Source organism: Bubalus bubalis, chromosome 4, assembly GCF_019923935.1.
Source record: "Bubalus bubalis isolate 160015118507 breed Murrah chromosome 4, NDDB_SH_1, whole genome shotgun sequence".
NCBI classification, from domain to species: Eukaryota; Metazoa; Chordata; class Mammalia; order Artiodactyla; family Bovidae; genus Bubalus; species Bubalus bubalis.
In genome coordinates this window covers 33,322,835-33,349,397 of record NC_059160.1, presented here as the reverse complement: position 1 = coordinate 33,349,397, position 26,563 = coordinate 33,322,835, and the positions used below count along the sequence as shown (strand labels likewise).

At 36.2% G+C, this 26,563-nt stretch overlaps 1 protein-coding gene across 19 annotated transcripts in view; it reads left to right on the top strand.

Annotated features, from left to right (window-relative positions):
* SOX5 (SRY-box transcription factor 5) overlaps nucleotides 1-26,563 on the top strand; it is a 1,156,954-nt gene that overhangs the window by 1,070,199 nt on the left and 60,192 nt on the right. The gene's annotated exons all lie outside the window — the stretch shown is intronic.

Genomic DNA, 26,563 nt, shown 5'->3' with positions numbered 1-26,563 from the left:
AAGCCTCTTATCCTTCTCCATCAGAGGGCAAACAGAATGAAAACCACAAACACAGAAAACTAACCCGTCTGATCACATGGACCACAGCCATGTGTCTAACTCAGTGAAACTATGAGTCATGCCACATAGGACTACTCAAGATAGATGGGTCATGGTGGAGAGTTCTGACAAAACATGGTCTACTGGAGAAGGGAATGGCAAACCACTTCAGTATTCTTGACTTGAGAACCCTATGAACAGTATGAAAAGGCAAAATGATAGGACACTGAAAGATGAACTCCCCAGGTCCGTAGGTACCCAATATGCCATTGGAGATCAGTGGAGAAATAACTCCAGAAAGAATGAAGAGACGGAGCCAAAGCAAAAACAATACCCAGTTGTGGATGTGACTGGCGTTGGAAGTAAAGTCCAATGCTGTAAAGAGCAATATTGCATAGGAACCTGGAATGTTAGGTCCATGAATCAAGGCAAATTGGAAGTGGTCAGACAGGAGATGGCAAGACTGAACATCAACATTTTAGGAATCAGTGAACTAAAATGGACTGATAAGGGTGAATTTAACTCAGATGACTATTATATCTACTACGGTGGGCAAGAATCCCTTAGAAGAAATGGAGTAGCCATCCTAGTCAACAAAGGAGTCTAAAATGCCATACTTGGGTGCAATCTCAAAAATGACATAATGATCTCTGTTTGTTTCCAAGAGAAACCATTCAATATCACAGTAATCCAAGTCTATGCCCCAGCTAGTAATGCTGAAAAAGCTGAAGTTGAATGGTTCTATGAAAACTTATAAGACCTTCTAGAACTAACACACAAAAAAGATGTCCTTTTCATTATAGGGGACTGGAATACAGAAGTAGGAAGTCAGGAGATACCTGGAGTAACAGGCAAATTTGGCCTTGGAGTACAAAATGAATCACAGCAAAGGCTAATAGAGTTTTGCCAAGAGAACTACACATGGGCACGCTAACACTGAGAAGAATATGTAGCTGTGGCAGCATAGTCATTGTCACGCACAAATAACTCTCTAGTTATTCTAGATTTTCCCCCCATGATTTATTAATGTGATTTCACATCATTGTTCATAATGATGCTTTACATTAGGGCATTTCATTTTATGACTTTAGAGTACACAGTTCACTTGTAAAGAACTGATGGGTTTTTCTTGGCCACTAGATGACTTTTTATCATTGATACTGAGTGTTGTGTGCTCATTCGTTTCCAACTCTTTGCCACCCTATGGACTGTAGCCCACCAAATATCTTCTCCCCAAATCCCTAAATAGAATAATCATGAAGTTTTTGATGTCAGTCATCCTTATTCATTTATGCATCTGTTTATTTACTCATTCATTCATTCATGCATTCAAAGATTTATTGCACACTTGCTGTGACCCTTCCTTAGGTAAACCATGGCAAATATAAAAGTGACGTAAAGCTTGCCAAGATGAAGACACTGTTTTACGAGGTATATGGTTTCAGATATTCATATAACTCCACAGATTGGATGTGAAGATTGATTTTTCCAGTAACGTTAGAATTCCGCCATATTGTACGGTTTTAAGTACCTCCCTTTACTTAGTGTTACCGAAAAAGTGGATTGTGTCTCTATAGCTATGATTATATACTGTTTAAAAAATATATTCATACTTTATCACTAAATTTCACTTCTGGAAAATTAGCTTTCATGAATTTTCTATCATAGAAAGTTTAAGAAAGCAGTTGAAGTTGTATTTCTTACCACTTGCAATTATTTTAAAGTACATAAAAATTTTAACCCAGGAAAAAGTGCCTCTTTTTAAATAACAACCACAATATAATAAAAAATATGTCTGTTCTTTGCTCAGTTTCCTCTAGTATACTGTTTACATCCATTCTTATTGTCAGAAAGTATGTCTTAAATGTGCTTGTGTAAAGTTTAGTGGGTTAAAAATTGCCAGAGCAATAAATATTGCTATTGTCATTTTAATGAAGAACATGACTAAAAAAATACAAGCAACAATAAATAAAGAGGATGCATTTCAATACATGAATTCCATATCTTAGAGACTGGAATTGACATTTATACATAGCATAATAAACATTTTGCCTTTACAGAGCCATTTCACTTTAATATAACAGTTATCATTTATTACTATATATAAATATATTTTGAAACAATCAATCCTGAGTGTCCGGAGGGCATTTTCTGTGTGTTTTATTGGTGGATTTTCACATGTATCTTATTGTAAAATTGAATTATTTTACTAAATAGCTTTGTGTTATCTGCCTTCCTACCTGGCATAAAGCAAACGTAAAGCTTTTATTGTTTGGAACAACAGAATCATAAGCCACATCCAGGTGATGATGTACGGAAAAGGCTCTTACTGGCAGCTGTCAAAAATCAACCATGTGCTATGGGTTCGCTTGTCTGCCCTTCTTCCTAGGTGTGCCTTTGACCCACAACTCCAGAGAAGGACACAAACAAAACTTATTTGCAATTTGCAAAAAAAATGGAAGGGGGGAATCAAAAGGAAGGGGCTCCAAAAGACTGTAAAATTGTGCAGCATGAGTCCTCTGATGCATGCTGTTTTCAATCTGCTGTGTGCCAGTTGGAGGCTTGGGGAGTGTGTGCGCGCGCGAGAAAGGATAATGCTGAGAAATGATAGAGTGGCTGTGACCTCCAAGCTCAGCCTGGAAATCCAAGACATTGATTTCACTTAGCATTCCTGCTGAGAAATCTGGCGGAGTTCAGTTGTAATAAAAGAACAAGATTCTGTTCTAATGGTAATGGCGTATGACAGACATATCACTTTGTCTGTCCTCAGCACCAGAGAGAGGAGAATTGGAGAGAGGTCACCTGACCTTCCTGCGGTGTTGTACGAGCGCTGTGCTAAGCTTTGAACTGCCGCCTAGGAACGTAATTATTTATAATATTAAATGATAAAGAAACCTTTAGAGGACTCACAGTGACCCTTTAGAAACTGTGAGCAGGAAGTGTATCCCATAAATGTGAAAACACAAAAAGAAATCTGCTCTCTTCAAATACTGCATTGGAAAACTTGGACCGCATTGCTGGTTGAGCTGTACGTCTTTAAACTTACTATTTGGAACTGTCATTGCTTCACGTTTCCGTATTATTTTATGCCTTGATTTTATTATTCACAAAGACGAGATATTTTTTTCATAATGTATTTTGCCAAATATTGAAAAGTTAAGGTCTTCGGCAGGTTTTTAAAATTTCTCAGATGTTACATAACATCTTTCTTAATACATTTGTCTCTTTAGCACTAATTTAATTTTTTTCTTTCTGGATCCTATTCCAAGACTAATTTTTTATATTTAGTTCTTCAGAGATATCCTCTTAGCTCATGTGTATCCTCTCAGCTGAGTTTATAGCTAAATATTGGTTTAAAAAAACAACTTTGAAAGTATGAGCTTGTATATATGAGAGATCCAGTTTAAAGAAAATTTTAGAAATAATTCTGTTTCTCATATTCAGGAAAATTATTTAGTCATAGTATTGTTTAGCATTATTGGTCCTTGAATCTCATAGGCAGCATTGCCGCTCTAAATCGGCTTATCTTCCTCAACAAATATTTAAGTTGATTTGTTTATAGTTTAGCGTTCTGCCACAGAATAGGTAAAATTTATTCAGTGACTTTCATTTTTGTCATGTATTTTGTGCTACGTATTTCTTTGTTTTAATGGTTTTCTGCATTGTTTGCTATGGTTTATTAAGAAACCTAGATAGCATTTCTTTTGTCAGAGCAATCGATCTCTTGATAATATTTGTTTGGTAAAAATAAATTATTTCTTTTAAAAATAGCAGAATCAATACCAGCCTTAAAATAGTTATCAAAGGAGGAAAAGTATTTTTAGTTGGTTTCACATGCAACTCACACAATTGTTGGTAATGAATAAGAGTGTAATTTCCACGTTAGCAAGAAGTCCTCATATGTTATAGATGTGCTACCGTCTGAACTTCACATTTTAAGTGTTTTGCTATTGCACAAGTAGCCAGCTCTTGGGAAGATTTTAAGTGCAACTTGTAAATATTATGAAATGTCTCTTGGTGCTTGATGAAAACTTATATGTTGCCTGCAGCTAACCAAGAGTAGTTAGTTTGAAAAGCTCATGACAAGAGAGAATTCCTCGGTGCTTTTCTTTTAACCTTGCTCTGACCCTAGTCATACCCCTGGTCACAGTTGTGTCCCTGTCAATGACAAGAGCTCATAGATTGTCCAATCAATTTTTTTTTGTTCTTTTCAAATACTTCTGGCAGTGATGTTCCCATTTGCTCAGCAGTAGCACCTGGGAGTCATGTGAGGGAGAAGAAATATTTTTCCAACAACCAGAAAAAACCCTAGCCAGCTGACCAGACACAATCAGATCCTTTCAGGGGCAATATCCTTATACAGATTGCTTCAAATTCTGAAGTAAGAAGTAGTACTACATTTTTATCTTATCTTCTTTCACAGACACCAAAATGAAGATCTATTCTGATTTGGTAGCCGGGTGCTTATGTTAGTAATGTCAGGAGGGCCATGACTCCTCTTAGAGCACTTAGTTTTTGCTGTAATGGTACCAATCACATAATTTCATGCTATCAAGTAAGCATTTTATCCATACACACTGATCTACAGAGTAAAATTTTGTAGGAGTTTCATATTATGAGTCACAAACTGTGGCACACATACACACAAGATTACTTAGCAGTATATGCTGGGAGTATGAGAAATCAGAGGATAGGCATGATTCATCTTATTTGAAAATTCTAATAGAGGATTTGGAAATGAAGTTCATTTTGCTAATTTTGAGTCAGTGCTTTATAACGCCAGTTGGGGGGAAGGTGACTGCAAAAGTGCACATACAGTCTAACCACATGTAAGTCAAACCACCACCACACTAATGATGAAAACACTATTTTTAATATTTGACAAAAACATCCTTTCAAGATAAAGCAAAAGACATCAAAGAGATTTCATAGCTTTGAAATCTACCAGGAAGTACTGAGGCCTCCACAGTAGTATTTCCATTGTGAAAACTCCAGAAAGCAATGCTCAGTATAATCATAACTTCAATTAATATTTTCACATTTTATCTGGACATGAAGACTTTTTAGTAGTAGTAGCTGCCAAAGATATAATTTCCAATATGTGAAAAATCATACAATACTGCCATTTGACTTGCTCTTTTCGGGTCAAGATCTCAAGTAATCATTACTCACTATGCAGGGCTAGAACTGGCTTCCAAATACAGTTATTTCTAAGTAACCCACAGTACTTAAATAGCACTAATCAAAGAGGCGCTTCCATTTATCTATATGCATGTTCAGTCATTTCAGTCATGTCTGACTTTTTGCAACCCTATGGATTGTAGTCTGCCAGGCTCCTCTGTTCATGGGATCCTCCAGGCAAGAGTATATACTGGAGTGGGTTGCCATGCCCTTCTCCAGGGGATCGTCCCAACTCAGGGATCAAACCTGGCTCTCTTGTATTGCAGGCAGATTCTTTTCTGCTGAGCCACTGTGGAAGCCCAGTTATCTATATATGTAAGATCAAATATAAAACCACTGATCCCTCCTGAAACTGTTAGACCTGGTACTTTTGTAGATTTCATTTCTCTTAAAACTTCAGAACAGAGCTGGAATGTTAGCCTCAGCTAATTATAACCACATTTAAATTGGCCATTTTCTATTCTTAGGCTTTAAACACTGTCTGGCATATCAATTAAATGCTAGAATCTCTCTAACACCTTGCTCCATACAGCTGCTTTGTGCTTTGTTGGATAGTTATTGAACACCTGCTCCTTCCCCCATATCTCAGTATCTATGAAACAGCAATTTTGTGAGCCTCTGAGATGTGCTATGGATGTGTCACACTCAAGAGGTGAGTTCATTTGAGAGGAATCACTCCATAGAGTTAAACTATAAATGTGGCCCATTATCATTATTATCATCACTTCCTGGGTGGGACATATTTATAGTGGGTCTAACATAGTCACCCTGTCATTTTAAATAAAATAGTTTTCTTCTTGTGGCCCCTTGTTGCTAAACTGAAATATGTTAAATGAAGTGTTATCAGCAGAACCCCTGTGATCAGCCTCCTCCTTTCCTTTTCATCTGTATTCAGTTGACAGGAATCTCAAACAGCTAGGTACTTAAACAGAGGCTGTTCTGAGCGCTGTGGTATTAAATGTCCAAGTAGGTCATTTGGTGATATATTCTTATGACTCAGAAGCGGGGGAGGTGGGGGCAGTCACATGTGTAACATAAAAATTATCAAACAAAGAGACAGACTAGTTATAATGCTGACATTTTTTTAAAGGCAAAATATACTGAGGGATTTAGGTAATGTCCTTTGAATTCAACTGGCCTGGCCTGTGTTCCCCAGTATACCGATTCTGTTTTGACAGGAACCTGTCTGGAACACAGCAACCGGCTCTGATGAGCCATGTCAAAGCTTTTCAGTAAGGCAAACCACGGGAGAGGCAAGAGGATGTTGAGCATGTGTGGACATAGGAAGATCCACAGAATCACAGTTTTTAGGTGGAAGTTGCCCTCTAAAATAGATCCAAGCCAGTGCAGATTCATCATCCAAAAAGCTAAAGGTTGAAAGCATTTTAGTGTTAGAAGCAGGCAGTCAAAACCTAAATATACAGGGAAGACAAACAGAACAATGTGAAAGGATGTCCCTGTAGTGGGTGGTATCTAGTAGAACATCAGTAAACATCAGCACGTCAGACTGAGACAGTGAAAGTGCTACTTCTGTAGTTACCTTTCCTTTTAGGGAATCATTTATAATTTGGGCTTCCTAAAACATTCTTCAAATCAGTTAAAATCCTTTCTTTTCTACCCCAAATTATTAATCAGTACTTCATTTGAGCTCTTGATTATTGACCCCCTTTCACCCCTTGAGCCTGACCTGTCCTCTAAATGTTTGAATAAAGAATTGAGAAGTGAAGCTGTGGAGGACTACCATAAACCTCAGATTTGATTCATTTGCAATCCTTCTACTTACCCATTCTTTCCTATTGGTAAAATAGGAAGAATTTTAGTAGTCTGTTTAACACAGATGCCCCAAAGTAGGGATTTGTTTTCTACGTGTCAACAAATATTTAGTCTTATTTAGATTGATGGAAAATCGAGTATATACATATCTGTTTGTTAAATTTTATCAATAGATTTTTCTCTTGAGAGAATAAAACATCCTATTAACATTTTTGAATATTATAAAATAGATCATAGAAAACAATACAGTAATTAAACAGATGTAAATGTAGAAGTCAACAAAATAAAGAGATATAACCTTCTAAACTGAAGGCAGACAAGTTCAAAACCCAAAGTATGCACAATTGTCTTTATTTAACAAAGGGCATCCGATGTTTTATTTATAGAATTAGGGAAGCTTAAGTAAGAAGGAAGTTCAGAAAGTATCCAGTCCAGCATACAATAACTCAGTCTCAAGGTTACTTTCCCTCTGCCTAGTCTGCTACTGTGACAGAGGGAGTCCACCCCTGCAGGAGGTAGCGTTATTTTATTCAGGGTAACTCTTAATGTCAAAATATTCTTATTGAAGTAGAACTTTAATCAGCTTTCCAGGATTTCAAATTATGTTTTCACTGAATGACAATTGTATTTGTTAATAAAGTAATAGAAAACCCAGTCCAAGCTGAATTAAGCAAAAAGGAAATGTATTCAGATTAAAAAAAAAAAGTTATTCTGACTTTAGGTGTGGTTTAATTAGGAGCCCAAACACTTGGAAATGTTTTCTAGCCATTCAGTTCAGTTCAGTCGCTCAGTCGTGTCCGACTCTTTGCGACCCTATGAATCGCAGCACGCCAGGCGTCCCTGTCTATCACCAACTCCCGGAGTCCACCCAAACTCATGTGCACTGAGTCAGTGATGCCATCCAGGCATCTCATCCTCTGTCGTCATTATCTCTGTTCTTTTCTGATTCTTCAAAGGTCCGTCCCCTTTCAGTGTTCTCTGGTAACCCACTCCAGTATTCTTGCCTGGAGAATCCTGTGGACAGAGGAGCCTGGTGGGCTGCTGTGCATAGGGTCACGCAGAGTAGGACACGACTGAAGCGACTTAGCAGCAGCAGCAGCACCTATGCTTACGTTTATCACTGACTGATTCAACAAATATTAGTTTATACCTGCATGTGCCAAGTTCAGTTCAAGGCAGAACTACAGCTACTACAGCTATGAACAGGACAGTTTGTCTTCTTAAGATTTTTCAGTTGACTGGGAAGTGATAAGCTGTGTGCAATTAAACAGATAATTTCATATACCCATAAGTGCTATGAAGAAAATAAAACATGGTAAAAAAGTGCCGAGGGACAGCAAGATAATCTCCTTGAGACAGAGCTTATGGGGAAGTCTTCTCTGAGACCTAAATCATGAGAAGGAGAGTACCTACAAAGGTCTGGGGGGAAAGATATTCCAAACAAGAGGAATAGCAATTGCAGGGACCCTAATATATGAGTGAGGTTGACAAATTCATGGTTTAGAAAATAGGCTGGGGTAGTTCCCAAGGGGCACTAGTGGTAAAAGATCCACCTGCCAATGCAGGAGATTCAGGAGATGCAGGTTCAGTCCTTGGGTTGGGAAGATCCCCTGGAGAAGGAAATGGCAACCCACTCCAGTATTCTTGCCTGGAGAATCCCATGGACAGAGGAGCCTAGCGGGCTATAGTCCATACGATCGCAAAGAGTCAGACACGACCAAGCAACTAACACCTTCACTTTTCACTTTCTTTTTCATACTAGTGCTCAGTAGAGTTTTAGAATTGTAATTTTATTTACTGTCTTTTGAATAGGTTAACAAGTCACATAAGAAAGCAGACCCTAATTTCTAATCAGATTTTTACTTTTGACATTTGCTTTTTAAATTTTGACTTTTACCCCAAACTTTATAACCCAGTGTGGTTTCAGTGATCTGCCACGTGCAACAGACTTTTAGCTCTCTTTTACAAAAGTCAGAGAAAAATGTGCTACAGTTTTAAAACAATTACAACAGGGTAGTTTTAAAATTATGAATAGCATTGTTTTCATCATTGAAATAAACTTGCAGTCTCCTGATTGAGGATGAGTTTGATTTTTGAGAGGACAGCATTCTTTCAAAATCTCTCTCTCTCTCTCTCTCTCTCTCTCTCTCTCTCTATATATATATATATATATATACACACACACACACACACACCCCTTTCTTCCTTCCTTCCCTCCTCCCCTCCTCCCTTCTCCCTTTCTCCAGCTATAAGCTTTATAAAAGCCACAATTTTTGTCGTATAAACATGCAGTTCCACCCACTTAAAAACAACTTTCATAAAGTTTATGTAAAACTTCTATAAATAATGTGATTATTTTCTTGTTAAAAATCATTAAATGACCTATTTAAGCATGATGCACTTAAAATCCTATGTTGTACTTATACTGAGTTTAGATACAAAGTTCTAATGTATCTATTTTATTGTATTATATTCAATAAACTAAGATTCCTTTTTAATTATACTTCTTTTCACATTTTCTCAGGCACATACAATATGGTAGTGGTATTGAACAAAGTTAACTTAAGGAGAAATAGGGACTATTTTAATCCAAAATGTAAGAAATTATAAAATAGTGGATTTCTCCATCATCATTCTTATAGTTTCTTATTTCTTCTAATAATCAACTAAAGAACACCAGTCATTCTTAAGTATAGTCTTTTGAATAAAGACCAGAAAAAATGTATAACTTGACTAGTATTAAGCATGGGAAAAAAATACCTTCTTCAGATGCACAGTGAGTAGTATAATTCACACTGACTATGAATTATTATCTAGAGTCTGCTTAATATAATCAAAGGAGTTTGCAACCACATAGTCCTTATCTCCGTATCTTTGAGACAGAGGGAATACAGAATAGGATTCAAAATATAAAACAACTTTCTTTTTCTTTTGAAATGAGGAATCAGCTTTTAATTATCTTATTTTACCTAAAAATATATTTGAAATTTTTTATATAGTGAAATAAGAATTTTGCTCATAAAAATTTTAATCATAAATATTACATTTGAAAAGTACATTATTAATGGCTCAGAATATCGAACATTCCTAAGAACTTGTTTAACAGAATGCTGCTTGGAAAGCAGCATGCCTAAAAATGCAAGTGAAATATGAAAAGCTGGCAATTTTCCTTAACCTGAATCATGTCCTAGTGTGTCCTCAGGTTCTCATGGGAAGAATATACCCCTTTCCTGGTCATGGATATCCTTGTAGATAATTAGATGCTTCTTAAAATTCTACCTCCGCCTCCCCCCACCCTGGCCCGCATGTGCTTCAGGACTTAGAATTGCAATGTCCCACAACTTTCAGCTCTTGTACTTCCACTGTAGACTAGATGAAAACATTGGGCTGACGTTTTTAGAACCCAGACATTCATCCTTTATGATTTGGGGTTTTCAAAAGAATAAGGATTAGATCTCTAAATTTCGAGAAAATAAAGATCAGAATTCTCATTTTAGATTTTATTTTACCAAGTAATATAAAAGGAAAAAAATGTATACTTAACTTTTAAAAAATACATGTTCCCCAAAATTGTTTATGAATAACAGAAAAGACTGAAAACCTTACATTTTCATAAAACCACAAAGTATTTTTATTAAAGCTCTTTTAGAGTTGTTTGCAAGACTAATTTATCAATGAGATTCCGTATGAGACTTTCATTTAAATTGAATCTCTCAATAGCCAAAAAGTCTTGTTTTTTCTATTTTAGTGTATAATCTGAGCTGTTATGGTTTGTTGTACAATTTTGATGACTTTTAGCAGTGTAGAGATTTGGTAAATAGGAAAAAAAGAAATGGAGACTAAAAATAGAAAGGATGAAATACTGCAAGAAAAAAAATTGTCTTATGGTATTTCCAGTAATACTTAACATAAGGAAACAAATTTGTTTTGTGAAGTATGTACAAAAGCATTATGACAGCAGTAGGAATGTCTTTAAATAGGTGCAGATTTTTATTTTCTGTACTTCCCCATGCAACTCCTTTGAGGATCAGAGTTTCATTTCAAGTCTGCAGGAGCTCAACAGTCAGGTCAACCCTATATAAATACAGGGCAGGACAAAAATTTTGGGTCAAGCGATGGAATTTTTAGTGCCAGTTTTCATGCAAATAGTGCTATCATTTATCTAAAAATGATAGTTCTCATTCAATTTTAAGAGAACCTCTGGGTAATTTTTGTTTGATTTGATTTTGCTTGTCTTTTTCTATTAGCATACATATGAATTGCAGCGAGCCCAAATTCTGATCTGTTATACCTGAGACTATAATTCACAAACTTGCAACAAACTAAGTGAAGGAAATATAAATTCCAAAAGATTAATTGTTTTAGAAACACTCTCTTTACCCATTGAGTTTTAAGTGATTGATCCATAATGTACACTCAATAAATGTTTACTAGATTAAATGTTTATAATGTAACCCAATCTTAATATGAATTGAAACCTTAGTTATCACTATTTGTGATATAGTATTCACTATATGTCAGTTTTTGCAATTAAAAGTATTAGTATGTTGTCTAAGATAATATATCTATGTTCGTTTTTTTTTTTTTAATTTAGTTACATATTCTGTAGCTATTGTCATTTTGGGCTATTTTGGGCTTTTGTTATAACCAAGTTATTTTCTAGAATTCTAGACGTATAAAATAAAACATTAAGAAATTTAATGAGACAAAAATATTAGCTTTTTAAAAAATGTTCTTTCAAAATATATTTAAATCCTGGTTTTAAAAACAAGATCCACTTAGAATGCATAGATAGTAAAATATGGTTTATCCTAGATGAAATATCTTCTAGTGGGAAAATAGGAATGGGAATATGTTCCTTTGGAAAGAGACATACTCCAAGCAATAGACTTGATGTTTCTCTTGAAACAATGCTATATATTTGTTCACTGGTTTATATGATTTTTTAAAAACTTGTGTAATGACTATGTTATTAATAGAGGTTTCTCGACTCACTTTTAGAAGCTGTCAAACAACATTATTAAGGATTCTTCAATAAACAACTTTTTAGCACCTTTAACATACTGGCGCATGCGTGTTAATTCGCTTCAGTCGTGTCTGACTCTTTGCAACCCTAAGGACTGTGGCCCACCAGGCTCCTCTGCCCATGGGGTTCCCCAGGCAAGAATACTGGGGTAGGTTGCCATGCCCGCCTCCAAGGGATATTCTCGACCCAGGAATCGAACCTGTGTCTCCTCTATATCCTGCATTGGCAGGCAGGTTCTTTTCCACTAGTGCCACCTGGGTAGCCCATACTATACAGGACACTTGTAGAATAAAAAAGAATGATAAAGAACACTATACAGTGTAATGGGAGAGACAGCAAATAAATTAACAATTAAAATACCATGAAGTAATGATCAAAGAATAATATGGAGGAAAGGAAAAAAGTTCCCAATACAGTCGAGGCAAAAAATGAAAGGGTTCCAGAAGGTATGTCATGTAGAAGATTTTTAAAGGAAAATGAGATAACCTCTGCCAGGACATATAGGTATGAAAGAGTAGAGTATGGAATTTCATCTGAATTTTAAAGAAATAAATAACTAACTGTAACATATCTCTAGTTTGGAGTGAACTTAAGAAGAATAAAAATGTGAAGATAAAAATGTCTATAAGTGTAAGTCTGACCAGCTTGCCATGGCTTTCTGTAATCTAGCCCCATTCACCTCACTAGCCTAAATTATTCTACTTTTCTCCTAATCTCAGCAGTCTGTGCCCCAAATGGAATCATTTCCTCATGTATCATGTTATTTTACCTCTTTTTGCCTGTGTTTGTGCCATTCTACCTCTCTGAAATGCTTTTGCCCTCTTCATTCCACTTTTCCCTCTTGCCTTGCACCAACTCACAAGCTGTATCTCAGTTATCACCTCTACATAGGATTGGCTATTCCATCATATTGACCACACTGCATAGACATGTACTCTTGGTATAGTATCCCAGCATCCTGCACAAGAGACATGGGTTTGATCCCTGAGTCAGAAAGATCCCCTGGAGTAGGAAATGGCAACCTGCTCCAGTATTCTTGCCTGAAAATTTATAAGGACAGAGGTGCCTGGTGGGCTACGGTCCATGGGGTCGCAAAAGAGTCAGACACGACTGAGTGACTGAGCATGCATTCTTATAACATGTGATTGCACTTGCCTTCCCTTGTGTGACTCTGAGTCACTTGATGACAGGGAGCTTATTGTATTCATCCTTAGCACCTGGTGTAATTCTTGACATATAATCATTGTTATAGTTCTATTAAAAGAGTAAACAAGCAAACAAATAAGCAAATTATCTGTGGAAGTAAGCTATTGTGTTAAAAAATATGTCTGAATTTTGGACTCCTTAGACGGAAGCACCAAAGATCCATGGCTTGAGAATAATCTCAGTGCAGCATTGAGCAGAATACTACTGTACCTAAGAATAGTAAACTAATGCTATTGTACTAAGTAGAAAGAACATATGTACAGAAAGGTTATGGAACCTAAAAGTAAGGTTTGTTATTGTTTATCCTGTCAGACTTTCACACTGGATTCAGGAAATATGAGGCCTCTGATCATTTGAGAGATATCATATGTAATGAAACATATAATTTACCAGTCCTTGCAGTAGTCTGAGTGAAGTATAGTCATCCCCTGGTATTCATAGGGGTTTGGTTTCAGGACTGCTTTGGACACCAAAATTCTAGGATGTTCGAGTCCTCTATGTAAAATGGTATGGTACAGTTGGCTTTCTGTATCAGCTGTATTTGATTGAGTCTGTGGATGTGAAACTCATGGACACAGATTATAATTATACTCACTACTTCTTTTGCCCTGATTCTGATAGTGAAATTTTGATTTTTTTGAAGAATCCTAAAGTTAGAAAAAGAATATCTTAAAAAGCTCAACAATATTCTGTCAGATCTAAATTAAAGAATTAATTAGTATTCTGCTTTATACATTAGCTTCATGAATTTGTTTACTCTGAGCACATCTTCAAGTGAATGGCCTCCCTTGTGTATGTTGATGAATGAAGTGTGTGCTGAAATGCAAGGAATAGGCTTATATTAATACAGGCTACTTTTGTTATACTGTTTAACTGACAGTTTAAGTTTTGGGAGGGAATTATTTTTTATTCTCTCTTATTTTTATAATATTATCTTTCTCTATTTCTCTTTTAGGCCAATCTACTCAAGTATGGCAGAGAAATATTTTACCTATATACACACTTGCTTATATTATATATAAGTATTATTGATGTTATATATGTTATATATAATATATATGTATATATTCCATTCTTTACTGAAATAACCAGAAATGTAGGTTCACTTTATTTGGCAATCTCATGACCCAAAGCAACATTCCAAATAAAGTTAAATCTAGGTAAATGCCCTTTCTCCTTAGTTCAGTTGAAAAGATATCATTGAAACTCTTATGTAATGATATCATTCCAGTTGCTATATAAAAATTTTCAAACCATCCAGACTGTGGGATGTATTATTCTTTTAATGTTATGGGTTGGGAAAAATTAAGCATAAGGCATTACAGCTGAGTTTCACTACACACTAATTATTTTAACTGACAATTTCTTAAATGAATATCTGATAAATCAGTCTTGCAATTCCTCATGCTTTATGGCATGCTTAACTCAATACAGACACTTTAGAATCACTATGCTGTGAGAGCTTAATACAAATTTGAGATCATTATAATTAAAATCAGACTCAAACCTCATGCTCAGTTCTAAGTCTTTTCATCTCTTTTGAATTTTCTTTGGAAGATACCTTGAATTTAATATTATAACAAGAATAGGCAGAATATATAATCAAGCCAAGCATCTTCAATACGTTGAGAAAAAATGGTTCGTCTCCAGGGTGCAACATTAAAAACTGGCCTTAACTGCCATTCTATATAAATAATCCTCATCCCTTAGAATTTTTTAAAGACATTAGTTTCCTCCTGGTCACTGCCATGAAAACAAAGAAAGCCTTAATGATTCTATTGAGGTTATCATTAAAATAAAAGAAGATTTGGAGACATCAGCTATAAATCACTATAAAATGGCCTGTGGGTAACTCTTGATATAACTCACCTGAAATAAACCTGGGATGGAGTCATAGCCTTTGGTCAAGCCAGTAGGTGAGCTAAAGGTGTTTTCCAAACTGTGCTTCATTTCTTAATATTAGTTCCTCTTTAAATGAATGGAGAGCATTTGGATATATACATAAATGGACATATGTTTTATGTTGAAACAGGTCCACTTAAATAACAGTGTTGAGGATGTTTATGCATTTACTTGAAATATTTACTCTTTTGTAAAAAGAATGTAATTTAGTTATATGATTACTTATAGCTATTTTGTTAAAATATTTCAAGATTTGATATTATAAACTTTTTGCAAGAACCCAGATTAATATTACCTAAATTGAGCTTATAATGGCCCCTATCATAATGTGATATAAGAATTTCTTCAGAATTATGAAGAAATTGCAAGATTTCAGTTATTAGTCTGATTCTTCAAAGAAGTTATTGTTAACAACTTTTTCCCCATTGGCATTTAGCTGATAAAGATGCAGCTCTGAAAACTTGCCTAGACTTATAGGCCAGTAACTTGGATTTGAGTCCCAACCTTAATAAAGTATGGCTGTTGGCAAATCTTTGAATAACTCTAACTTCAATTTCTTTGTCTGTGAAGTAAGATTGATAATGTCTCACACTCTTGCTGGGAGACTTAAAATAAGACAAAATATATGAGGATGTTTTTGTAACATAAAGTTTAGATGTCAGGGTGTAAATTGAATAATATTAGAAAAACATGTTTAAAAATGAACAGATATAAAAGTATTCAACTTATTTTTAAAATTTATTAATATTTGGATTACTAAACTTACTAAACTTTCATATGTTTTGTAATATTTAACTGATTCTCCCTAAATGCTGCTGCTGCTAAGTCACTTCAGTCATGTCCGACTCTGTGCGACCCCATAGACGGCAGCCCACCAGGCTCCCCCGTCCCTGGGATTCTCCAGGCAAGAACACTGGAGTGGGTTGCCATTTCCTTCTCCACTGCATGAAAGTGAAAAGTGAAAGTGAAGTCGCTCAGTCGTGTCTGACTCTTAGCCACCCCATGGACTGCAGCCTACCAGGCTCCAACGCCCATGGGATTTTCCAGGCAAGAGTACTGGAGTGGGGTGCCATTGCCTTTCTCTGTATCCCTAAATATATATGTAATAATAGTGTAAAGAATTATTAGCATTTATTTCTCTTTTGAAAACGCTCTCTCTTGATGACAAAACTGCATTATGAAGTCAGCATTTCTTTTGGAGTGAGGAGAAGTTCTCAGGTAAAACTTGCATAATTTTGGTATTCCATTGGCATGTACTATGCCTTTTGTTTTATTCACTCTCTAATAGATTAATTATCAGAAAAGGAAAAAATACTTTGTCGATAACAATTGGAAAGTAATTGCTTTGGATGAATATCTCAAAGAAGGGAAAATAATTATTTCTAGTAAAAAGTCATCTAATCCACAATAGCAAATTTTATAGTACTTAATGTTCTAAAGGCTCATACCCTTGACACCTTTTTGTATTTTCAGACTCTTCAGAAAAAGGTGGCAGGATCAACAGAATAAGAAAATTGTAACCTTCTGAAAAGTTCTGAAAATTTCATTTAAACATCTGACATCCAAAATCTACATCCCAGTCCTAGACTAGTGAATCAGTCACATTGTGACAAAGTTTAAATAAAATGCAAACTTTTTTCAGAATTTTCATGACACTCTTTTAGATTAATCACAATCGATGGGTCCACTCTCATGAAGGGTTTTTTTTTGTGTTTTGTTTTGTTTTGTTTTAGCAAATATATTGGAAAAGTTTTTTGGAGATTTGTGACAATCTGAAAAAATTTGCAGACGAACTGCATAGCCTAGAAATGTAGAAAAAATAAGAAAAGCTAGGTATGTCATGAATGCATAAAAATATGTGTATAACATGCAAATATGTATTAATCATTTTTGTATGTTACTTGTAAGGCTTCCAGTCAACCTTAGGCTATTAGCACTTAAGTTTTGGAAGAGTCAAAGGTCATACTTAGATTTTCGATTGTGCAAGGGGGTCACTGCCCCAGACTTCTAAGTTGTTCGAGAGTTAACTAACTGTATTAACATTTTCTAGAAACTTACAAGGGTTTCCCTGTAGCTCAAATTGTAAAGAATCTGCTGCAATGCAGGAGACCTGGGTTTGATCCCTGGGTCAGGAAGATCCTCTGGAGAAGGGAATGGCAATCCATTCCCTCCAGAGAAGGGAAAGGCAGCTTACATAGCCTTGAACTGTTGTGTCATTCATTGTCTATATATTGCTTCACCAAATGGAATATAAATTCCTTCTCCCCCATGACTAGCACCATAGGGGATAATGTCTAAAAAAGATGCTTGTGGGACAAATTAAAGACTAAACCTATCACATGACAAAAAAAAAGTGAGACCAGGGCAAATGGGACAACTCTTCTAAATCTATATTCAGAAAGGAAGATCACTAATATTACTCTCATGGGTGAAATTAGTCTGGGTTAAAACAAATGGAAGTGAGAGAAATGAGTTTTGCATTTATGTTTTCTTTTTACTTATCTTTGGACTTTGGACCCCTTGTTTTCAATGACTGCCCTTTGTTATCTGTCTGCACTGAATGAAGTGAAAAGAGTTGTAGTTTGGATGTACTGATCGAGTAAAGTTTCAAGTCCAGTTAACAGGAAACCTGTCACTAAGGAGTTCCTAACAATGATTCTATTAGCTGACTTCTCTGAGTAGAAACCAGTGGCTCCTGGAGATGTCAAGGCTTCAACCCTAAGGGGGAAAGCAAGAAGAAAAGGCAGAAATGTTCTCAAGACTGGGAAAAACTCTGCAGTGAAGAATTCATTTGAAAAGATTCAAATGTTGAGGGATACCTCATGGTGATATATATGCTCCTATTTTCTTATTCACTAGTCAAAATGATGTTCGCAACACATGTAGATATATAGAATTATTAAAACACTTTATGAAAAAAAACAATAGAAAGAAACAGAATTTAATGAGTCACTGAGTAATCTTAACTGTCCATTTTAATTAATATTTATTAGTTAATATTTAGTACTTCTCTATTTAAACTATATGTGGGTAATAAAAGACAATATATTCATAGCTATCCACAAGAAAGTTGTTCTATAAAGAGTGTGAGTACTCAGCTAATCCATAAAGATCCTTTTAAAGTCTAAAGTCTTCTTAAACTACTTAAAATCTGATTATTTTGCCATCAACGCTTCAGGAAAACAACTAACAATAAAATGAAACACAGTGGTATGATTGTTATAGTCACTAATAACAAGGTGTTACCTGAGTCTTCCCTAACCTTTGCTTTGTCTCCTTCATCTTCAGATCTATCTCACACACACACACACACACACACACACACACATTCATACACACAGAAACCCACACCTGTGCATGTCCATCTCCAAGATTCTGAGCCTTAGACAATTTGACCCTCTTTGAGGTCTCCCCAGAATACACTAATATGCTTATTAATTGTATTAAACATGAAGTGGTCAGTCATAGTGGGGTCTCCAGACTGCTGGGGATTTGAGCCCATTAGAACCTATACATGCATGTGGGAGAACTAGATATGAGATCTTTGATCTAATTAGCTAGAGTTCATATTAAATGTCTTATGTATGATTGTGCCTTCTATTTCTTCTCCCTTTTTCTTCTGGGCTGGCTGTTTAAAGATGATCTATCTGTTTATAACCAGACCAAACTTCTTCCAGGATCTAGAAAAATTTCAGTCCTTAGATATTTTTCAATGCCTAGATTGAATGCCTAGATATTTTTAAAGGAATTTTTTAGCCCTCTGAGGATCTTCTAAGTATTTCATTTTGTTTTATTCAAGATTGACACATTCTTTTCTCATTTTTATGAGTGTTTCCCCCTCTGAATAATAGGCCTCTATGTGATTATTTACTGCTCCTTCTCCAGAGGCTCAGTGGTGAAGATTTCACCTGCAGTGCAGGAGAGACAGGAGACGTAGGTTCTATCCCTGAGTCAGGAAAATCCCCTGGAGAATAAAATGGCAACTCACTTCAGTATTCTTGCCTAGAAAATCCCATGAACAGAGGAGCCTGGCAGGCTAGAGTCCATAGGGTTCAAAGAGTCAGACACAACTAAACACACACACACACACACACACACACACACATATATGTGTGACGTCAGTGGGCCAAAGAGTCTATACTCATTTGTATTGGTGTTGTTTATATTGTTCTGCTCTACTTTTTATATTAATTCCTTCTGTAGATTCAGATGGAGAGGTTGGTTTTGTAATTCAAGAGGTTGGTTTTGTAATTTTACCACCAAGATAGAGGTGGTAGAATTTGATCAGCTATGGCTTCCATTCCCTTAATTTTAATGTGTGAATCTGAATTGTTCTGAGAGTTCTGCTATTTTGTGTGTGAATCCATGCCATCATTTGATAACTTTGCAGTTCTTCATTTTTTTTTTACGCATCTCCAAGTAGAACTAACAGAAATGTAACAGCGACAAATGCTCTCTAGTTATTAGTTTAAGGGCTGATTATGTGGTGTCAGGAAAACATTTAATTCTTCCTTTTCATGGCATGGTCAACTCTTAATTTCTCTAAGAGCATTTTTAAAAGCTTTTGGAGATTTATATTTAGAGGTTAATAAGAGAGGAGCTGGTATGCTTATTAACATCAACTCATTGCTCTGTGCTGTCTTTTAGACTCTTGGTAGAAGAACTGTTAATCATTTTTTAAAAATAATAGCAATCAACCTGATGTAATAAACACCAAGGGATGAACTAGCGATTATTATTAGGAACTTGAAGCTGTGTAGGGACACGAGGTTAACCAAGGTTAAATCTGAAACACCATACATTTTATATTGTTTCATATTATAACTGTTCTCATCAAATATTGTTGTTGGCACTTGTATTCCTCCTGTTGTTCTTCTTTTCAAATAGTTCAAAAAATTTACTCTATGGTATTTCTGTGAGTGGGCTTTCATTTGGTATTGTGAGCTAAAGATTTTCCCATGTGATATTCTTCTAAATAATGTACAGAAACTATTTCTACAGTTTATTTTTAGACCGTTCTGAAACTAAAAAGTAGCAGTCAGAAAGTTAATCTAAAATAAAATGTAGGTAATCTAAAATTAAAATGATTATCATTGGATCATTGAAAAAGCAGGAGAGTTCCAGAAAAACATCTACTTCTGCTTTATTGACTATAACAAAGCCTTTGACTGTGTGGATCACAATAAACTGTGGAAAATTCTGAAGGAGATGGGAATACCAGACCATCTGACCTGCCTCTTGAGAAATCTATATGCAGGTCAGGAAGCAATAGTTAGAACTGGACATGGAACAACAGACTGGTTCCAAATTGGAAAAGGAGTACATCAAGGCTGCATATTGTCACCCTGTTTATTTAACTTATATGCAGAGCACATCATGAGAAATGCTGGGCTGGATGAAGCACAAGCTAGAATCAAAGTTACCAGGAGAAATATCAATAACCTCAGATATGCAGATGACACCACCCTCATGGCAGAAAGCAAAGAAGAACTAAAGAGCCTCTTGATGAAAGTGAAAGAAGAGAGTGAAAAAGTTGGCTTAAAACTCAACATTCAGAAAACTAAGATCATGGCATCTGGTCCCATCACTTCATGGCAAATAGATGGGGAACAATGGAAACAGTGACAGACTTTATTTTTCTGGGCTCCAAATTCACTGCAGATGGTGACCGCAGCCATGAAATAAACAATGCTTTCTCCTTGAAAGAAACCTATGACCAACCTAGACAGCATATAAAAAACAGAGACATTAATTTGCCAACAAAGGTCCATCTAGTCAAAGCTATGGATTTTCTAGTAGTCATGTATAGATGTGAGAGGTGGGCTATAAAGAAAGCTTAGCACCAAAAAATTGATGGTTTTCAACTGTGGTGTTGGGGGAGACTCTTGAGAGTCCCTTGGTCTGCAAGGAGATCCAACCAGTCTATCCTAAAGGAAATCAACCCTGAATATTCATTGGAAGGACTGATGCTGAAGCTGAAACTCCGATACTTTGGCCACCTGATGCAAAGAGCTGACTCACTGAAAAAGACCCTGATGCTGGAAAAGATTGAAGGCAGGAGGAGAAGGGGACAACAGAGGATGAGACGGTTGGATGGCATCACTGACTCAATGGACATGAGTTTGAGTAAACTCCGGGAGTTGGTGATGGACAGGGAGGCCTGGCGTGCTGCAGTCCATGGGGTCACAAAGAGTTGGACATGACTGAGCCACTGAACTGACTGAACTGAAAAAATCGCAAAAGCTAAGTTATAAATGTTAAGGAGAAGGGAGAGTAAATATTAAAAAAGAAGGAAATAAAAAGAAAAGAATGACATCTAGTTCTTAAAATACATAAATGAAACTGAGGAAGATTCATGAGATGTAATTGCATATTATTGTTGAAGAATCAGAAACAAGTATTTTTCCAAGAGTCAAAATAAGGTCTAGGTAAAAAATGCTTTGGAATCATAATAGAACTTAATGTATATTAGCTACAATTTTCTCTTACACAGGATGGATTTGATATCACTACCTCACAAAATACCCCCAAATTTAGTGACTTTAGACAATAAACACTTACCTCAGATGATTTCTATTGGTCATGAATTTGAGGGTAGCTCACTTGGTTCAATCTAGCTAAGAGTCTCATGTGATTGCAGCCAAGGTGTCAACTGAGGTTAGTCATTTGAAACCTTGTCTGGTACTAGTATATCCAATGGGGTTACAGTCACTTGAAAACTTGACGTCTCCTTGTTATGTCCACTTCCGAAGTGGCTCACTCACATGCCTAATATATAAGTACTGGTTATTGGTGGGAGGCCTCAGTTCCTTGCCGGGTGGATCTCTCCATTGGTTAAGTGTCTTCAAGACATGACACTGGCTTCCACCTAAGGGTGATTTTGTCCCTGAAGACTCGTTTGAGTGTATGGAGATATTTTTGGTCACGCTGCAACTTTGGTTGGGGCACTAGAAACATCTACTGGTAGAGGCCAAGCATACTGCTAAACATTATGCAATATACAGTCATTCACAACAAAGAACTACTCAGTCAAAAATCAGTAGTGCTGAAGTTGAGAAATCCTGTCCCAAAGCAAGCAATCAAGAAGGAGGAAGGTTGGAGCTGTGATGTCTTTTATGACCTAGCCTCAAGAGTCAAACTGTCATTTCTGCAATATCCTGTTGGTTATGTGGATCAGTCCTCTTCATTGTGGGAGGGGAATACATAGGAGCATAAATATCAGGAGGCAAGAATTATTGGGGACCATCTTGGATGCTTTCTCCTCAGAAGGAAATGACAAACCTAGACAGTGTATTAAAAAGCAGAGCCATCACTTTGCAGTTAAAGATCCATATAGTCAAAGCTATAATTTTTCCAGTGGTCTTGTACGGATATGACAGTTGGACCCCCAAAGAAGGCTGAGTACCAAAGAATTGATGCTTCTGAATTTTGGTGCTGGAGAAGACTCTTGAGAGTCCCTTGGACTGCTAGGAGATCAAACCAGTCAATCCTAAAGGAAATCTTTGTGACCCCATGGACTGTAGCCTACAAGGCTCCTCTGTCCATGGAATTTTCCAGGCATGAGTGCTGGAGTGGATTGCCATTTCCTCCTCCATAAAGGAAATCAAGCCTGAATATTCATTGGAAGGACTGATGCTGAAGCTGAAGCACCAATAATACTTTGGCCACCTGATGCAAATAAGACTCTCTGAAAAAAAACACCGATGCTGGGAAAGATAGAAAGCAAGAGGAGAAGGGAACGGCAGAGGATGAAATGGTTAGATATCATCACCAACTCAGTGGACATGAATTTGAGCAAACTCTGGGAGATTATAGAGGACAGAGGACCCTGGCATGCTACCGTCCTTGAGGTCACAAAGAGTTGGACACAAACTTAGTGACTGCATAACAACAAGAACATCTTGGAGGCTAGCTACCACAGAAAAAGTTTGTGTGTAAAAAAAAATGGCATCTTTTTGGTTTAGGAATTTCAAAGAAGTTTTTTAATTAGAAAAAGTATGTGAAATATTACTAATATTCCAGAAGCCACAATCTTTCCTCTCTGTTTTCAAATGTATGTGTAGGTGTATTTTGGGGTATAATTTACGCTTTTGAGGCTTTAAATCAATAAGTCAGAAAACAAGGAAAATAAGTTTATTAAAGTATTTTCAGGGAAAGAACAGAGGACATTTTAAACAACAAGTCAGATGATGAATACGATTTGAATACCTTTCAATTCATTAAGGGCCAACAGTGTAAATGTAAACGCAATGTGTAATTACCACATTGAGGCAAATGTCCCCCAACTACACTGCTAGCATCCACTTTTAAAAGAAGCAGGTGTACATTAAGCAAAAGTGTAAAATGGCAAAATGAGGAAGCCAAATGAGAAGCCAGAACGTATTACCCTCAGCTAAATAACTTAAGACTTGAATTTAAATGGCAATAAAGTCTAATGATAGCATTAACACAGCAAAAGCATACCTATCAGAGAATTCGTGGAGCGTTCTCTCTCCTGCTAACAAGGCATCTTGCAGTCTGGAAGTGCAATAGCAAGGGTGTGTTCAGGAAAAGGGCTTAAGAAGTAAGATGCTCTCTAAGATGATAGCCTTGATTTTTTTTTATTTTTATTTTATTTTAAAATTTTACATAATTGTATTAGTTTTGCCAAATATTGATTCATTTTGATAGCCTTGATTTTTCGGTACCAGGAAGTTACTAGTTAAATTTGGCATTGGAGTGGCCACCTGATTAGGATTCCTAATTCTTCACATGCTAAGAAAGTAATTTTCAGATTGTTAAAATTCGTTTTATATTATATTACTTTAGTTGACTCTCTTCTTGCACATAAATGTAAACCTTTTCTCATCTAAATTCTCCATGAAGGACAAAGGAGGGAAACACCAAAAGGAGATATCATATTTGTTTTGTTTTCATCTCTAGTGTTTACTGCTTTTTTCTGCTAAACTGTAGGGAGAAAATGCCTTATGTGGGCGCAAAAGGTGAAAGAGGGCTCTTACAGTGAATAATAAAAATAGAAGAAGAAAAAGATGAAGTAAACACAAGCTAAGGAAGAGAGGTGTGGCCACAGCACACATTATGCATTTCAGTCTGTCATGTAGCTTCCATGCTTATTTTAATGTGATTATTTCATCAGACAGGATAATAGCAGCATCATGATTATTTTTGCAATATGTTTCATGAATGCTTCTGTTCCTCCCCGTATGTTAGTATCGCTACTTCCTTCACGTGAGTGTTGATAGATATGGGAATGATTTTCAAATTGTGCACAGCAAGTAGTCTGATACTATATATATACATATGTGTGTGTGTGTATATATAAAATCTTTGCATGGCTGTTAGAGAATCAAAGTATATTTATAAATGAAAGTGCTAGTCACTTAGTCATGCCTGATTTTTTGCAACTCCATGGACTGTAGCCCACCAGGCTCCTCTGTCCATGGAATTCTCCAGACAAAAATACTGGAGTGGGTAGCCATTCCCTTCTCCAGGGGATCTTCCCAACCCAGGGACCGAACCACATCTCCTACGTTGCAGACAGATTCTTTAGGGTCTGAGAAACAAGGGAAACCCCATTTATACAACATATTAAATCCATTGGCAAACTGTCCTTAAAGAATTCATTTTAAATACGACATAGTTCCACATACCTTTGTACCTAGGACTTGAATAGAAAGTCAGCGCACCTCTTTACATCTTTATTACTGGACACACAAAGCAAAAGCCTCAAAGCCACACGCCTAGATGTCAAGTGATGTGCATTTTTTAATGCCCAACATAAAATACCCATTGTTAAATAGTTGAAGTCCATGAATGAATGGATGGATGATTAGGTAAGTGTATATGATCTTGTTCTTTGTCATCAGAGTGCTATACATTTGTTAACTACCAAAGAAATGTTTGATTTTCAATAACTACTTTAGGTAAATATTTAAGGAAGTGAAATTTGGAGACAGTCCCAGGGATGGGGAGCCTGGTAGGCTGCCGTCTATGGGGTCGCACAGAGTCGGACACGACTGAGGCGACTTAGCAGCAGCAGTAATATGACATGAATTACATCATCAACTAGATAATGAGAAGAGAAAGTAAATAAAGATGAAATTTTTATTCTGGAGAATATAATCATGTGCACATCCTGTTAATGCTGCATCTTGTGGTCCAGGTTCCCACATGTTGGTAGAGATCTGTGTTGTGAAGGACAAGAGTGCAAATAGGAAGAAAGGAGTAGACTTCCTTAGGATACTGGTATCCCTGTTCTCTAGTTCTCTATTAAAATTTCTTAGCAAAAGCATGAAGGAAGGCTCAGGAGTGTGGAGAGAGAAATAACCCTCCAGGATTCTGGAGAATGATTTTTCTTTGATAAATTGTTTGATTTCTGTAACGAATTTGGTCTTTGCACATTACAGAATTATGAGTTTTATGCAGTTGTAATATAGTAACATGTCTTTTTCTAGAATAGACTTTTTAAAAGCATTTTACAATTTTATTTGTTCATTTATTTGCCTGTGCTGAGTCTTCATCGCTGTGTGGGCTTTTCTGTAGTTGCAGCGAGCAGAGGCTACTCTCTACTTGTGGTGCACAGGCTTCTCATTGTGGTGGCCTCCCTTGTTGCAGAGCGTGTGCTCTAGGGCATGTGGGCTTCTGTAGTTGCAGCATGCCGGCTCTGTAGTTGTACCTCATGGGCTCCAGAGAACAGGCACAATATCTCTAGTGCACAGGCTTAGTTGCTCCATAGCATATGGAATCTTCCTGCATCAGGGATTGAACCCTTGTCTCCTGTAGTGGCAGGTGGATTTTTTACCTCTGAGCCACAAGAGAAGACCCTAGAATAAACTTAATATATATATATTCATATATATATATATGTATATATATATATACATATATATATATGAATATATATTCAATGAATATATATTCAATGAATATTCAATGAATATATATTCAATGAATATATATTCAAATGAATATATATTACCTTTATATAGTTATTTTACAGTGTGTGTTAAGTTTCTAAGGAAATGGTTGTTGCATTAATGATCATAATTGATATATCTTCAGTGCATCTAAGGCAATATATTTGCGTTAAGCTCTTTTCTTTATCTAATTTATAATTTATAGGTATGGGAGCTTTTCATTGGCTGGGATACAAATTCATTAGTCTCTCTGCAATATCTCTAGTACTGTAACCACAAGCTGATGTTAAGTGAAATGTTTGCTTTCAGACAACTCATAAGAGCTGTAAGTGGGCCATTCCTGAACTATATGTTTTTTGGATTGTCCTTGTTTTGCGTTCTATCCTAGACAACTAAGATTTAATAATTCCTTATTCAGGGAATTTATAGTCATGAATAGGTTCCTAAAACTTGTATTTGAATGTACAAAACAGTATTCTCTTGCACGTTATTGTATGAATTGTTATATTTTCTGCCATAT